Genomic DNA, 18,687 nt, shown 5'->3' with positions numbered 1-18,687 from the left:
CTTTATGTGCGGTCGTTTTATTTTACTAGTTATTGATTTCTCTGTGTTACGTTTAAAGAGCCAAGTAGACTCATAAAAAAATACTTAAAAACTTATTCGCTCTTTGTTTGTATACAGCCTTTTTAGTTTCAATAAATCTACAATAGTTTCAAGCAATTGAAACATATTAACAAACTTCCCTGATGCATATGGAGTTTGAATGAAGCATCAAACTAGCGAATTATGTCCAGAACAATAATGCTGATTCTTGGTATGGTACACCACTCAGTTCTATCAGCGATTATGAAGGAGGATATCTGAGCTCAAATTGGTGCTTGAAAGCTGACCATAGGTGTTAAATAATGTTGAAGTTTGAGAATTAAACAGGTCGTTTCATTGTTGGTTGAATTCTTTTGGCTGTTGTACCTTATTAGCTCTATGGTTCTTTGTCACAATCATCAAACTTGCTCTACCTCTCTCACCTACGATTAAGTTCCGTTTACTATTCCTCTCTTCTGATGATTTCTTGCTACCAATTCTGTACTCCTTCATCACCATGGGAATTATTGATCTTGACATAGCTAATACATTGGCAGTTGTTGATAAACTTGCTCCAACTAATTGCTCATCTACAGTTTGTTCCCGCTAAAAATCGGAAGGTCTCTCATTTTGTACTACCAAAGTCTGGTCTTTATATACACGAATCTATACTTTACCGTTTCTCATCTACATACTGTCACATAACTCTTCAATAATACAACACAGGCACAGCGCACAAATGTTCAAAGTTGTTTATTTAAAACAATAATTTCTTTCAGTACATGCATAATTCCATTATTTTGATATGTTTATCTCTGAATGGATTGAATTTGACTTTTATATGATTGAATATTTTGTAAGTGTGACATGAAATACTTTGTAATGCTAAATATATATATACTTATGTATGGATCGAGTGATGGTTTACGCCAATGGTTGCATATTTATTGATTAAAGCATTGTCCTCCCATCTCAGATTCTTCTTGTTTCTTGATTTCAAATTATGTATCACAAGAGGGAAGAAATGATAAAGACTAATCTTATAATTGACATGCAATAAGAATTTTTTTTTTATCAGAAACAACTACAAAATTTAACAATGTTATGGGATACTCGATTTAGGACACACTTCTGTGGGTTCTCAACGTGGGCGTTCTTGTTTCCAAAACGGGCGCTGGAACAAAAAGGGGCATTTGAGATTCCATGATCTGGTAAACTTTGTTCTCATTATAATAATTATTGAACAAGAAAACATTGTACACTTTACAAGTTATCAAAAGTTTAGACTTTTTAATAAATAATAATCTCGATTTTTCAAGGTTAATTTTAAGAAATGAAACCTTTTTTTTTGGGGGGGGGGGGGTTCTTAGACTGCTTCGTCCAAGCGTTACGTTCAGGCTTCCGTACATATGGATTGAATTAAAATGACGAGGTCGCTCTGGACAATTGCATTTACCCAAGGGGTCGCTAGGCTCGAAAAAGTTGAGAATCACTGCAGTAGAGGATCAAGCACATGCCACTACGTACACTTCACTTTGACAGAGAACTAGGTGTGTATACGTGAGCTTCAAATAAATATTAGAACATGCCAGTTGATTCACCTCGTAAAACTCTAAAAGCCCAGGTGAATCTAATGAGTTTAGAGTTGAAAGCAAACGTAAGTAATTTATGTCAATGGCACTAAGATCTCCGATAATCTTTAGTTTATCCGATTATATATATTTATCACTGGCCACCGTTACAAAACAAGAATTTCGTCTCAATTTAGTGGGGGTGTTAGAAGAGGGTGATGATAGGTAATATTGATCTCAGCATTCCGAGCATTTTATACAGAGTCTTCAACAACACACTGTGCTCAATTTAGTAACACAAGTAACTACTCCAACTGGCCACAGAAGCAGCTGTTTCGCCACCTAACCGGTCGTATACATGTTGAATGTCTGTCTATGCTGTCTAAGTATCCGAAGAGTGCTGTAGATCTTGGTATATCTTGAACGATAGTTGATGGTCAGACGTCAGACATCGACGTGATGGTCAGACGTCGTTTTATTATGCCAAACATGTGTTTAATAGAGTTGGATTCAGAAACCTAACAGGCTAGAGTAAAAGGCATATACGAAGTTCACTCGGCTGCTCTGACGTTTTACGAACGCGCTTTGTCCTACTGATAATTTAACCCTGCAAAGTATTCAATTAAGATCGGAGCACAAGATTGGCAACACCACACGTGTATTATGCAGAGGTTCTCAACCAATGGGTGGCGACATACTGATTTGTCACGAAACTTTAGAATTTAAAAATCATGAAGGATTTAATAATAATTAGTTAAAATCAAGACAAACTCTACAAGTCAACACCTCCAGCGGTAGCAATAGTGCTATATAGTGATTATAGAAACTAATTGTTTCATTATTATAATAGAAATTATTATTATTATTATTATTATTATTATTATTATTATTATTATTATTATTATTATTATTATTAATAATAATAATAATAATAGTAATAATAACACCAAACAAGTGTATTGCGATGCCCTGGACGTTCAGTAAAGTGTGTTGTCAGTCAAACAAGATTAAGAACCACTGCACTAATGAAACCAGAAACACGAAGGATGTTTAGCTTAATGTCTCTAAACCAGAATGCCAGGTGTGATTCATGTATGGTGAGTACAAATACATTCTGAGTTTCTAGCATCTGTACACGTCCTCTGCACGACAAATACACGGCCGTCATTGTGATAGGAACGATTCTCATTGCTGAGTATCGTTACCCTCCTTCCCCTCTCCATTGTAGTCCTATAGTCACTTCTAACACCAGTAAAGATCTATTCGGCGATGAGCAAATGTGAGGAATTGCCATGTAACGAGAAAATGGAAACTTAGACCTGCCTACAACAATGTATGGTTAGTGTTCCCCCACACCGGGCTACGGTGGTTAATATCACACTGATGGTCATTATCCTGTCAATTGGAGCAGCATAAACGATCCGTCTGCCCCTGGACTCCGCAGTACGTTACGAGGTAATGGATTTCTCTACAGTCACACAACATATATTGCAGGCAACTAATGCAAACATGTAAGATGGTTACCACATGTAAATCATACGAAAAAGTAAACTTCAATTGGGGAATTTCAGAATGAGGTGAATAGAACTTCAGTTAGGTAGACATTGGGAAAGGACTTTCGGTAGCTAAATTGAGAATTGGATTTAAGAAAATATGCCGCAATAATCCTGTTTCCATCAGATTGATTCAAAGGATAGAATCCAGTATCGAAAGTTTATTTCAGCAGTAATAAAAGTCTTCATATATGTATACGTCATAAATATTCTTGGACTTCACTAGATGAAAAACATGTAATCAAATTGATCATGTTTTAATAGATAGAAGAAGACAGTCTAACATAATTGATGTTCGGCCGTTTAGAGGAGCTGACCGTGACACTGATCACTATTTTTTTAGTAAAGATAACAGAGAGAGATTATTGTTGAATAAAGGGCAGATTCAACATCTGAAAACGGAGAGGTTTAATTTTAAGAAAAATGCGAGAGAAAAATGCCAGATAGAAGTGGAATAGATTCTTGGTTTTAGGAGGTTCAGAATACACTAGTGTTTAGAATATTTGGGTTGAAATTAGGTATAGCATTAAAATTTCAGCAAAAGAAAGATGAGGGCAGACAGTAAATAGAAACAAATCATGGTTTGATCAGGAATGCGCTAGAGTAGCAGAGAAGAGAAAACCAGCAAAACTGTGTTCAAATCCGAATGATATAACTACAAAATTTCACTGATAGCCAGGAAATTTCCAAAACTTTTAGAACAAGGAAATACGATTTTTTGAATGGAATTAGAGAACTTGAAGATAACAGTAAAAAAAAAAAAAAAAAAAAAACATTCGGGACGTATATAAGGACATCAACGAATTTAAGAAATTATATCAACATCGCGCTTATATATTAAAGAAAGCCGACAGAACAATTATCACTGATACTGATAGCATTTTGAATAGGCGAAATATTTCTTTGACGGGTTGTTTAGCACGCAGCTAAAATTGATGTTCGTGGAGAAAGGTAAACACACAGAGCACAACCGTAGTCTATATTCTAGAGCCTAACAGAACAGAAAAAGAAATTGGCATAAAGAAATTAAAGAAACACAGATCTTTGGCTATAGACTAAATTTCGACTGAGCTAATTTTAACCGGAGTGGAAAAATTGAGGAACCAAATTCAAAAACTCATTCTCCTCATCTACAAGAAGAAATTGCCACAAGAATGGAGAAATCATTGTTCCGATTTACAAGAAAGGTTACAAAATTGATTGTAATAATTATCGAGGTGTTTTTCTTCTGTCAACATCCTATAATGTCCTCTCGAACATCGTATTAGCAAAATGTATCCCATATGCAGGTCAAAATATTGAAGATTATCAGTGAGAGAGAGAGAAAGAGAGAGAGAGAGAGAGAAAGAGAGAGAGAGAGAAAGAGAGAGAGAGAGAGTGAGAAAGAAAGAAAGAAAGAAAGAAAGAAAGAGAGAGAGAGAGAGATCCACCAGAAATTATTGGGGTGAGATCAATCAACTATCGACCAGGTATTAACCAGTCAACAAATACTCGAATGAGAATACAATACTCCGGTATATCAATTATTTATTGGTTTTAGAAAGATGTACGACTTGGTCAGAAGGGAAATCGTACGAGATCCTTACAGGATTGGGGATACCTAAATAGCTAATGAAATTAATAATTAATATGTGTTTAAATGAATCCCAAAGTAAAGTCTGAATAGGAAAGTACTTGTCCACGAACTTTCACTTCAGAAATGGCTTGAAACAAGGAGATGCGTTGTGGGCAATATTAATAAACTTCGTGGTGGAGTACCTATAAGGAAAATTAAAGATAAAATCAGGGGCTAAAGCTGCAGGGTGTTAATCAAGTTATGGAGTGTGCTGATTACCTGCAATATGACAGGGGATGATAGGAGAACAAGAGAAAGAAATGCAAAGGTCACACTAAACTTTTCCAAGTACATGGTTAAGAAGTAGATGGAAAGAAAACTAAATACATGGTAATATAGCGGGATCGTAATACTGCAAATTATGGATACGTCAAAATATCAAATAATACTCTCGATAAAGTGAATGCTTCCTAGACTCAATATTAACAGACCAAAATGCCAAAATGCACGAAGAAATGAAAGGTCGAATGGAAGCATGAAATTTGTGTTATTATTCGGTTCAAAATATTTTGTTTTCGCAAATTCTGTCGAGGAATGACGATAAACATGTGTGTTGTACTGTATGGTTGCGAAGCATGGTCGCTTACTCTGAGGGAAGTACTTGAAAATAGAACTCTGAGGCGAATATTCGGACCCAAGAGGAACGGAAATGGGGAACGGCGGAAGCCTCATAATGAGGTAGTGCATAACTTATACCTTTTACCAAACATTGTCAAGGGGCAGCGTGGTGGCTCAGAGGTAGAGCGCTTACCTCTAGTAGAGCATCGTGTATTATTACGATCAACACAACATTAACGCAAAATAATGCTCAGTGTTATTGACTTACAGAGATTTCGTATTGCTGTACAGGGATGTTTCAATTATTTTGAAAACTATATATACTTGAATGGAAGCACAATAGAGATTAAATGTGGACTGAAACTTTAGATTTATGAAAAAGTTACGAAACAAGTGAAAATGTTAGTGTAATTAATGTAATTAATGTCATTTTTTTGAAAAAAATTCCATACCGGGTATTCACTGAAGGGCTATTTGTGAAACGTGATTAATCTGGTCATGTTGTTAGTAGCAATAATTAAGTAACTAACTGTGTGATCCTAGAAACCCATCTGCACCCCTCTGTAAACACAAAGTTTTTCATTTGGTGTTGTTTTTTGCGAAACCAATCAAGTGTGGATTGTTATCAATCCACTTCCGTATTCCATACAAGAAACATGGTTTTCTCATCTTAGATGGCTTGTTAAAATTATTTAGACTATACTCAGTGATAAGTAAATATTAGGAAGTTCTGCATTGCGAGATTATTTCCATACACGCCTCTATTCATCTCTTTGCAACCAAAAAAAAATCATTAAAACTTTGTTTCGGACAACTTTACGCTTGTATTTCGCTTTGCGCTTTAAGGAACAGGTTTTGCACCCATACAGCAAAATTAGCATCTTTTTAGAATTTTACTTTTTATTTTTTCAATTGTTTCGATATAAAACATTTGTTTGTTTAGCGGTAGTGTGTATTATGCACTATAAATCGAAATTAGAGATAAAAATAATATTGAATTTAATTACAGGTTTATATCCATTAATAAATATCTCTATATCATTACGATATATTAAATAATGATATTTTTTATTTCAAGTTTACATTCCTCTTAACTGTTTTTCCGCTGAAACTAGAATTTCTTAGGATGATTGAGTTAGATTTAACAATTTTCTGCTTATTACAAGAGCCTCAATGATATTTGTTGCCAAACTACTGGCAACACTGTTGTATGAAACCGCCATTGTGTTGGGTGACGTTGAACTAGCTATGTTGTGTGCGTGTAATTCACTGTGCTGATCTCGGTTGTGCTTCGTTTTACGTGGTCCAGAGTGACGGGTTAGTGGAACGTGTTTAATTTCTATTTTTTATATATAAAAAAAGAAAAAAATATTTCTTATACATTACTTCCAGGGAACAACTTCTACTTTGAGAGAAGGTAAGTGTTTTAAAGAAAAGAAATTGCTAGCATTTTTCCTGTAGAAAAATTCTTGTCTAACAGCAGGAGAAGAGTTGTGTTATTGCCGCCTTTAACGATTTTTGCGCGTGATAAGTCACAGATACCATGAAAACAGTCATGGTGGGTGGGAAATGTAAGCCTATATTCAAAACAACAGCGTTATCATATTGACGTAAAATCAATTGTCGGGATTGCTTCACATTGTTAATTAGAGGCTATGCAGTGATTGCAAGACGGCTAGGAATTGTTTCTTAATAGCTAATACTGTTATGATTTAAAATAATATACATGTGTATATGTATTTTGTTTTGTAGATATATGATACTATTAGAAATAAGATGTTACATATTACAATTTAGTTTATAAACATCTTTACTATCAACAATAGAAAAAACTATTTAGAGAAGAAAAAATAATACTAGAAACTGAAAATGAAATTAAAACATTTTAGTCTCTAGAATTGCTTATTATGAAATTAAATTTTGATAAAGTAAATATTTTCAGGATCGCGATAATTTCGTTAACATTATAGTTCTTTTCATTATCATATTTTAACTGCAATAGACGTATAAAGCTTTGTGGAGGACCATATTATTATATTTTTGTATTTTTCTATCAAAAAACGTGTTCTTTTCTTTTTTTGGAATAAGAAAACAATTGATAGAGATTTTCTCATACAACTAACTGAAAATCGCCGTGTCTGAGAAAAAAATAGAAATATGAGTGAAGAAATATAATTATACTCAACTATATAATTATACTCCTATTATACTCAACTAAATGGTCTTCATTCTCTTTTCTTTCAATACAAAACAATAGAAAAGTCCATTTTTTCAGTTTAATTTGTACCTTATATAACTTAGAAAAGAAAGGAAATATGTTAGCAAGGGTGGAGTAACTGCATATTAAACAAGCATAAGGAATTCAGTATTCGGAAAAAACAACCATCTGAAGGCAGTATTCAAGTCTTTCAACTGGAACATTCGCACAATTTACTAATAAGTTAAATTGAGATTACTTCATTTAGTTAGACGTATGATTTCATTTTCCATAATCAACGAATACTAATGTTGTATACTATATTTCCCTATTTGTTTTAATTACCTACGCTTGATTGATTAATTTGGAATTTAGTATCCCTTTTAGCACCGAGGCTATACATGACGTGGATCTATAAGCTTAACGAGGGATCCGAACTACATGAAATCCAACCGGGAATGATACCTATTATGAAGCTTAGAGTTTTACTCTTTCATGCATAGACTCCTTAGATATAAACGGTTGGCATGTTCCATCTTTTTGAATACATTTTTTTAGTATACTATGATAATAGGAAAAAGGTGCAGTAGGAGAAGGTGTAAACGTCAAATAAATCTGTTTCAGTAGTGATTTAGTTCTATCGATTACTTAGAAGTGGCCTGGACGTTATTGTTAGGGTTATTGTGTCACTTTTAGAAGTGTTACTGTTTGGAGAAATTTAAGAACAATAGATACATTCTTCTATTTAACAAAGAATAATTTTCATAGGCAGTAAATGAATAAGTACTTTAGCCTATGAAAATAAATACTACCAACTCACCAGATTGGCAACGTACGATATAATTTTGAACGCCATAAACATTCGTTTTCCTCAATTTTCTCGAAACCTACACATCAGAATTTAACCTCAAGCATTCATTTGGTTCAGCTAGATGTGATCTATCTAGTGACATACATCTTTTAATAATATTACACTTAAGCAATATTAGAAGTTTAAAAGTTAAACATATTTTAAAAAAAAGAACTTGATTAGTGTATACTTTAGTAACATTTTCTTTTCAATAAGTGGTGTGATTACCTATTAAGCATAATTTTAAATTTACAAAGAAAAATAGTTGTTCTCAATTTTTCGTAAACTAAGTATGAGGATTTAAATATTCCATATAATTTTCTTTCGTCTAGGCGAGATCTATCAATTGGCATAAATCTCATCCTCGGACATAATTTTTGGTTAAATCTAATAATATCCCAGAATTTAGTAATGTAATGCCAATTTTGAAACTATTCTATATTGGAAACAATTAACAATGAAGTACAGGAAGAAATTTTGGAGCTTGATCGATAAGGGTCTACATTTAAAGCCGCTATTCCAATATTCGTCTGCTGAAGTTTAATAAAGGAAGCAGATCACAAACCCAGAACTTCTCCATTGGGGGTTAACAACTCTAACCGTCCGTCTATTTATCAATTATTATTTACGAAAAGTTTAATTTTTTATGCATAGAAAAGTTAAGTAACATAATTTTACATTGATTACTAAATATATGATATCAGAATCAGACCCATCCAATACATTTTTCGTTTAAAAATTCATCTCCAATAGAGATTACAATGAAAAAATATGCTGACGTTTTGTGTCGAATATTGAAAATTAACGTACAATGTGAAATGATCTGTTGACAAACATACACCCTAACACATACACATACATATACACACACAAAGAGAGAGAGAGAGAGAGAGATAAACATTTTCATAATAATATTTATTAGACAATTCAATATTGTTCAACTATAATATTTTACAGTACTGGGAAATTAAGCATTTTATAACGTCAACCCAGATATTAAAAAGAAATAAATATAAATAAGAATAAAACTTGATGGAATATGTAGTATCATTTAAGAGAGCTTCCTCACAAAAAGTCTCAAAGAATCCAGTTATGGTTTAAATCATATGGTATCATCGATATGGCCACTACCAGAATTTGTAGGGTAATATTTTAAACGAATAAAACTTCTCAAACAGTAGAGATGCAAACGCCATTTTCACACCCAGTGCAATGTTATTCTTTGTAAAGTATAACATATTGGATTTTATTCATACCGGTGACATATCTTTAGATATATTAACAGAAAATGGAGAAAAGTCATCTTTTAATATGTGTTTTAACATTTATGTCTGAACATTCACGTTATGTCTAAACATTACTTAAACATTCATGTAATTATAAACAAATATTACACATTTTGATATTGTGATTGTATGTCGTTTCAAGAGCTTCAAAATAAACAAACGAATAAAATAAACAATAAATAAATAAATAAATCCAGGAATAACAGAAAATAATTCTAGGAACCTTTTATGTGCATACTAATTATACTTTATCACCATGTTAACCTAAATTTTTAATAACCAAATTTTAGTCGTTTTGCTGCGTTTACTGATGTTTTTGTTTTGGAGTGACTTTTGTCTAAAAGATGGACTGTTTAAAAATGCTCCCGTGAAAATATTAAAATTTAGCCATATAATATTTATGTTTGCTCAAATATGTACAAGTCAATAATTAATTTTTAACATATTAACAATTAATGTTTAAAAACAATCAAGGAAATGCACGATGCATTTTCAGATTTAAAAGCTTGTTATGTGGCCATATGCCACTTCTTGGCTAGAGCTCTGCGTAGCATTGATGCTTTAATTGAAAATATGTCTAGATCGTGAATCCAAATTAATTTGGATGAAAGAATTGATAAAATGAATATAGTAGGCAAATTGACAATCCATGGACTGATATTGTTCACTATAAAATTACATTTCGTTCGGTTGAGTTAGTGAATCTTTACCTCAGAAGAGAACTATTTACATATCAGAATTTTGAAACATAATCTTAAATTTTTGATAACAAAATGATAAATGTTACAATAATAAGAATAAAATAATAAGCATGAATATAATATGGTAACTTATTTTGTATTTTATGCTAACATCAGAATGGTAAATTCGCTCAAGATTTGCACTGCATGGAATACATGAAAAGTGTTGATTGTAAATGGGCACATCCGAAGTGAATTAAAAGAGAAATATTGACATAAAAGAGAGAAATTTATTGCTATGTTTATACGATCACTTCAATTTATTTTTAGAGACTTAAGAAAGTATTGTTGGTTGTCACAATCGTTATACAGATTCGTTCTATAATTTCAAAGATAAACTGGCCATCATCACTACCCAACATTTCGTTTATGATTTCTCTTGTTCTTTACTTTCTAGAAGATGACGTTTAAAATTTATGAGGAAGAGATATATTCCTCACTAAAACTGTCTTTAATCCCCATTAAGATCCTTAAGCTATTGCTGGAGAAAATTATTTTACTTCTCAGGAACATTATAACATTGATGGTTTCTTGTAAGACTCATTTCAAAGGCTATAAAGTGAATCAGGGACTCCAAGCTTCATTGCTCTACATCTTGATAACATTATTGTTTCGCGAATATTGATTTCTTCTACCTGCTATTTCTAAGCTTTTAAAGCTCAAAATGGCTCAGTATAGACCTAACTTTGAATCTCGGTCGCTTGCTTTGTGTGTACCTCAGTCCAATTATTGATTACAGGCGTCTTGAGTCCGATAGTAAACCCATTTTTCTCTGATGTCATAATTCGTTTAATGAAACGTTGATCCATGGGATTTGTCAACAATGTTGTGCACATTTCAATCTTTTGTTGAGCTTGCTCTTGAGTGAGATTGTGCAAAACAGTTCGATATCATCTGTACACCTTGCCAACAATGGCCAATGTCCTTTATATAGTTGATTTTGAGGTATTCACTTTGCCAGCCAACAAACGAGTGATGGTTCTCGGATTTTCCTTCACAGCTTCGCGTAGAGCTTCCATATTGATGGTGGCGGATCTTCCTGCATGGACTTTTTCTGACAAGTCATAATGATCCGTTTTGAACCGCAACTTTGTTATGATGTAACTCACTATATGTTCCCCATTCGCTTCACAATGTTTCGTGCTTCTTCATGGGCTGTGTGTCTCAGTTGAAACTCATACAGCACAAGCTCAGGATTCGGTATTCTTTGCCCCTCCATATTTCAGATCAGAAGATTACCTGCCACGAAACTAAAACGGCCATTAATGGATATTCATCAGAAGAAGGATTCTTCTGTACATTGGTGTATTTGTTACTATCTTCCTGTTGCCACTAATGTTTCTAAAGGTGCCCAATGTTCATGTTTCATATAACAGGAAACGTATGGGACCCCCTGATAATAATATCTTGCCCAAGCAGGTGTAGAATCCAGAACTCCCTTGTGTATACACCTATTCGTAGAGGAAAATGCTTACAACTGATAGCCACGGAAAACTTATTATCAATTAAAATTAGTTGAATTTTGCATTATTTCCCCGTCAGATTTGACAAAATTATTTTTCATGCGTTACGTATAAAGAGGTTAAAATATTTTAACTATATCAATTTATATTTTTTTTCTTTCTCATCACACATTATTTTTCATTTTTATACTACATATCTATTGTAATAAACACAGAAGTAATTAAAAAAAACTACATTTCCCAGTTCATGACGTTAGAGAATGGAAACTCAAGATTATATGCTGACAATAGAAAATAAAATTAGTATATATTTACATATGTAACAGTTTTAGTATGTGTGCGAGCGGTCCTGGGTTCGATTTCCTGTTGGGACACTCGGTCGAAAAAGTGTAACAGCTTTTTCAGGCCAACCATCTTAAGTGAGGTTTTTCCTGGGTTTTCCGCATTCACCAGGCAAATGCCGGGATGGTACCTAAAATAATAGTCCCAGGCCGCTTCTTTTCTTCCTTCCCTTTCATCGGATAGAGTGCTCGCCGAGGGACGTCATCCCTCATATACGTGACAGGCTAAATGGCCTTCGATGCCGACAGTCCAGAAATCTAATTCCTAATCCAAAGTTTTGGTACGTGTTAACTTCCTTCTCCTCATCTTAAGTATTGAGCCACCACTAATAATACATATATAGTGAATGGACACGTTTTCATGTCGTGACATTGTAATAATCCTCTTAATACCAATTTGTTATTTATAATTGTTTTCTTTTCCATCTTTAACTACATCATTGATCATACTGCACAGAATACAATGTCTGTGCAAAGTGTCTAAATTAGTTTATGTAGAAAATGTATCATCCTGTATAAAACGGGTTTACAGTTATAGCATAATATTTGTCTGTTTTGGGAGAGTTACATATGATATTTATGTTTGTTACTTCAGAACAATCGCTTTCAAACATTCATTTGATTCATTTGGTGTGACATAATGTTCGCTTCACTTATTTATTGTGTTTTGTTAAAATACACTTTACTCCTATTTTTAAAATACAATATATATTCATATTTTTGTATAACATGTAGGAAAAGGAAAGTCTGAATTATGTTGTCATTATGAATTTTGGTGACGCGATTTATTTCTTACGTAGGTGTGTTACATTTATTTGTTTACATATACATAAACTATGGAAAATGAAAATGTATAGAAAACTTTTACTTATGCAATATGATAAACTAATTTTTTTCTTATAATTTTTTTGCATTAACTAATAACACATTTTACACTTTGAAAAGCGAGGGCTATCATAGTAGAAACACTAACACCAGTCAACGTAACATCCTTCAGGGACGTAATTACTAGTTTCACTAAGCTAGCTTTATACGACTATTCTGTCCTTTTTGTCTTAGTTTAAGCAATGGCCTCGTTAGGTATCACGAGAGCGGAATGACTTAATAGTAAAACGCTCAACTTTATTGCTATGGGTCTCTGGTTTGATTTCATGGCATGTTTGTGATGTCCCAAACATCATGTTCTGTCCGAGGATATTTTCGACTCCTCTTTTGTTCCATTACCTTATTTCACCAATAATGTTTATTTTGCAAAAATCATTATTCACTAATATTTATCACTCTAGAACATTATGAAACATATTTAAATTCATTTCTCAGACGAGGAAGATATTATACAGAACGCACATGATTTGTTATATTCATTTGCGCTATATTCAATGACGAGTGCACTTTGCGGATTTCTGCATGATGGAACTATCTCGATTTAATCATTTCCCCACTCCAGAAATCTGCATTCAGTATTTATGCCAGGAAATTTGCGCACTTTACATCTAGAGTACAATAGGTGAACTTATATTTTTATACATTTCCACAATATATATATATTTTTCGTTACCAGTTTTGGCTGCAAAAGGTTTTGAAGTTTTCACCAATAAGGTACATTTTATTTACTTGCCATTTGTCATAAATACGTTTAAATTTGTAATTTAAACTTGTAATACTTAATTTAAATTTGTAAACATTCTCAACATTGCTAATACTGATTACATTACTCTATTTCTTTCCCATGTACGGTTTCGGGTTCTCGCATTTACATTACCTTATCAACATTTAATTCTTAATTGATTTCTTTACATACTGACAAATAAAAATACGTCAATATAGATGTGTACGCAGGTGTAATAGCGAAAGATTTTCGGACGGACGAAATCAAAATTCAACAGACCCGAAACACGCACATTATATTTTTGAGTTAGTAGGAGAACAATAGAAATAAATGCAGAGATCTTATTAAACGCTTGCAGGGACATGGGTTTAGAAGTAAATGCAGAGAAAACTAAATACATGGAAATGCGTCGGGACCGTAATACGGCAAATTGTGGAGGCGTTAAAATATTAAATAATACTTTTGATAAAGTGGATACTTTCAAATATTTAGGATCAATATTAACAGACGAAAATCATATTCACGGAGAAATTAAATGTCGACTAAAAGCAGGCAATTCGTGTTACTACTCGGTTCAAAATCTCTTGTCGTCGCGAATTTTGTCGAGGAATTTGAAGCTTAAAATATATAAAACGATAATCATGCCTGTTGTTCTGTATGGTTGCAAAACATGGTCGCTTACTCTGAGGGAAGAACATAGACTGAAAGTATTTGAGAACAGGATCCTGAGAAGAATATTCGGACCCAAGAGGAAGGAGAATGGGGAATAGCGGAAGCTTCATAACGAGGAACTACATAGTTTATACGGTTTACCCAACATTGTTAGGGTCGTCAAGTCTAGGAGGCTTAGGTGGGCGGGTCATGTAGCTAGAATGGAAGAAAGTAGAAACGCTTTCAGAGTCTTGACTGGTAGACCCATAGGAAAACGACCATTAGGAAGACCTAGGCGCAGATGGGAGGATAATATTAAGATGGATGTCGCAGAGATAGGAATACAAAGTAGAAACTGGATCCAATTAGCTAAGAATAGAAGTCAGTGGAGAGCTTTTGTGAACGCGGTACTGAACCTCCGGGTTCCATAGGCCATAGAGTTAGTTAGTTAGTTAGTATTCTCAATTACAGTTGATACACCTTTTCATCCACTTAAACATTTTTTGATTGCTCTAGGTACACATATATGTGGGCAAATTAAGAATTTTAAACGAAGAAAAGGACTACCTTCTCGAGAATTAGAATTGTAGTCTCTCGCATCAGATCCTTCGTTTTACGGCAATATACGGACTCAGTGCTTTCACAGGTTCATCATAATTGTCATTGAAAACTTACCATACTAATTAATGTCAAAAGCTATTATTCTTTAATTCTTTTACGCCTGCTGATTGGAACTACAGACACGGATATAAACTTCAAAACATGAATCTATTTCACGTTTGTTAGCAATCCCATGTGTTTTCACAGTCAAAATTAAAACAACTTTAGTCCAGAACCAAAACATCCGTTGGAAATTGAATAAAAGAGTGGAAATGTTTCATCAAAAACTAGGGCTGATCTATCCGTACACTTTCAAACAATATATCTAAAAAGAACAGCAACTTAAGACAATGCCCAGATCATAAAAGTGAGTGCATCATATAAGTTTGTTTTCAGCAAAGTTAAAATGTTTTCGTGTACATCTGTATAATTATATTCACTTGAAGTTTAAAGAACGTGTCTTTAATGCATGTTGCTCCAAATCTTAATGCCAGAAGAGGTAATATATAATTATACATATTGTCAGCTTTTATAATTGACACAGTATTATTAGTGAAGGTGTTGTGCTTCTGTAGATCAGATTTTCAAAGGAGAAGGAACTAATATTCGTGACGAATCGAGGAGTGGTAGGCCTTCTTTAGTTAGCGGTGATCTTGTCAAGAAAATTGACTGCAAAGTTCGTGAGCACGGTCTATTCACAGTCTCGAAACTTTCCCAACGTTTCTTGTATTGCTTCCTACAAGGTTATCTCCGGAAAATTAAAGTACTGAACTCTTATGCACCTGGGTACCGAAAACTCTAACGAAAACCCACAGAACTAAACTTTCTTTCCCGGTATGACACAGAAGGGGAGGAGTTATGGTACATAATAGATTTGGTAACGAAACTTGGGTTGTGTATATGAAATCTGAGACAAAGCAATAATTAATGACATGGTGTTATACTACTTTCCTAAATAAGCCGGAAAAAAATCCGTTAAACATTATTTAGGAGAGGAAGGTTATGATCACCGTGTTTTGGGGTGCCAAGGGAATCTTGCTTGCCGAATTCATGGAACATGGTGCAACACTTCTACTATAACACTTTTAGAAACCTGAGAAGAGCCATCCAGAACAAACGTCATGGTCTGCTTACACCTGGGTGTATTCTTTCACGATAAGGCTCACTCTCACAGTGCTCGGAGAACACTATAACTTCTCTGCCAATTCAAATGGAATATGCTCTGTGCAGCTCGAACTTGGCTCCTTCTGATTTTCATCTGTTTACTCACATCGAGAAGTGACCTAAGGCACAGCAATTTGCTGATAAGTGGATCTTTAAAATACAGTTACAGTTTGGTTAAGTTCTCAGGCGGACGAGTTTTATGCAGAAGGGATTTTTTAAGTTGGTGAAACGCTATGACAATTATTAGAATTTACATGGCGACGATGCTGAAAAATAGAGAACAGATGTAAGTAGAAATATCTATGCGAGTATTTTTTTAGTTTAAGCCGAATGGAAGGTACTTTCCAAATTATCCTCATATATACATTCAAGAGTGTCAATCGAATAATTACGTACCATAAACAATTTTCAGTTTAATACAATACTGTTTTAAAGAAAGGGAGAACTTAACCATCACAATATTAATGCATATCTAAACTGTAAACAGTGGCGTACTCAAAAAGAATTTCGTGGATGGATAACTCACTCTTGAGCAATACATTATGCAAAATTAAGTATTTATCATATTAAGATATGTATTTAACACCTGAAATTATATGAACTTCGGACCCTCTTATTATTATATTAGCTTGAACCGTTCCTTGAAGAACTTCTGCGTCCTTCACTGATTATAAATAACCTATAATTAATGTTCCTCAGAAAAGTTTGCATAGAAGTTGAAATCTTGATATTCAATCATAAAATGTTTTGGTAAAAAGTTTAATACTAGTATTAGTAATAAGTGTTCTGAAAATCTAATTGATTTATGGAACAAAATTATAATTTACAATTAGTTCATAAACTCTCTGCATAGTTTATTAAGGCCGTTAAAGTTCGAGAAAGAGAATGTTGAAAACAGTATCCCCGAGTTTCTTATTTCAAAGAAATTGCCATTGTGTGTACAAGAGTAAAGAGTCTACTACAGTAAAACAAGGGTTGTATTTAAGAAATCCATAAATATCTAAAAAGAAAAAGCGAAAATTCACATTTTTGGAAAAGCTGTTTTTATTTTTAAAAAATCTTTGTTGTGGATTAACTTTGCACCTTTAAATTTGGTAAATATGAATGCTACTTATCAAGCGTTATCACTTAAATACTAAAGTTTTAATCTTTTGTTATGTCTGTTAAATTCATTTATGATATTAATTCTTACCTACAGTTTTATAAAATTGATTGTAAATTTATCACATGGTCAATTTATTCTGAGAGTTTATTATATGGTATTGTCGCAACCAAATATATCGAGTAGTGATAATTTCCTCGGTGATTAAGGTTAGAAAAAAAAACGAATTTTAAGTATGTTACCAAACCTTCTTCTACGTTCTTGTTCTCTTTAATTGACTTTCGTTGAATAAACATCAAAAAGGGACTGCTGAATGCCAAGAGCATTTTTATCTCTGTCCTTCTAATGAGTTACGTTGTCTCTCACATGATTTGTCTTGGAATTTCTACACTAGAGAATTATTTTTAACTTTTCTGATTGTCTTTTTCCCAGCTTAACGTTCTTTTTCAACATTGAGGCTGTCTGCGATATGAGTAATTAATTTATCGTAGAATTTTCCCACAAGAATCGAAGTAAAGTTTTATGCATGAAAGGCTAGAAGAATCATTAATAAAGAAACTCAAGTAGGCGAATATTTTTTTAATTCCTTGCAATGAAGTTCCTTACCTGGCATAAAAAACTACTTTTAAACAGTTTTCGCCTACAGTTGTCTTTACCGCCAATCAAACAAGTGTTTTATCTCTTCTCTTGTTATAGGGGGTACGGTGGCTCAATGGTAGAGCGCTTACTTCTGGTCCCTAGTTCGATCCCCGGCCAAGTAAGCTTGTGGGGGACAGCATCGTTTTCTCGGGGTACTCCTGTTTCTTCCCAAATTCCTCAATGTCTCCTTTAGAATAAAGGGCATAATTGTGAGACGTTAAACTGAAAGAATTCATTTCATTTTCTTCTCTTGTTAACATAGGTTGGTCTTACTGATGGAAACTTCATAGCCGTATTCCTCCAAACGTTATGTTACATTTAAATCCTGTTCCCGAGGTCGAATTTTAAAAAAGGTTTATATAGTTGTGTTTGTCTCGGCGAGTACTTCAAGAATCAATCAAAATATGGCAGGCTCCATATCGATGCTCCTTATCACTTAATAACATAGGATTATGTTACTTTTAAATAATTTTATTTTTAAGTACTTTCAAAACTTGCCTAAAAGAATACAAGTTAACAGTAGTTTGATCACTAAATCATATTTAAAATTCCGTTTTGAGTTAATAATTCGAAGTTTGAAATTTCTTCTTGGATTTTCAGCAATTCGTCATCGTTGTTAATCGTCTCCTGGATTATGGAAGAAGTCTTTCCACAATAACACCGTACTCTATTTCGAAAAGTTGATCCTTCAAGATACCTCTGAGTAACTTATTTTTCAATGAGTAACATG

The 18,687-nt window shown here is 33.4% G+C and overlaps 1 protein-coding gene across 1 annotated transcript in view; it reads left to right on the top strand.

The window, feature by feature from the left end:
• The first annotated feature begins 6,550 nt into the window (after positions 1-6,550).
• Positions 6,551-18,687, top strand: part of LOC145686348 (arrestin domain-containing protein 3-like) — a 510,445-nt gene continuing 498,308 nt past the window's right edge. Inside the window, exon 1 of the mRNA XM_081759592.1 lies at positions 6,551-6,732. The gene's annotated coding sequence lies outside the window, so the exon portion shown is untranslated. The remainder of the gene's footprint in view (positions 6,733-18,687) is intronic.

The sequence above is a fragment of the Thermobia domestica genome, chromosome 5 (assembly GCF_964235325.1).
Source record: "Thermobia domestica chromosome 5, izTheDome1.hap1.1, whole genome shotgun sequence".
In the NCBI taxonomy this organism is placed as follows: domain Eukaryota; kingdom Metazoa; phylum Arthropoda; class Insecta; order Zygentoma; family Lepismatidae; genus Thermobia; species Thermobia domestica.
The sequence above is the reverse complement of the archived record's forward strand: the minus strand, read 5'-3'. Positions and strand labels throughout refer to the sequence as shown.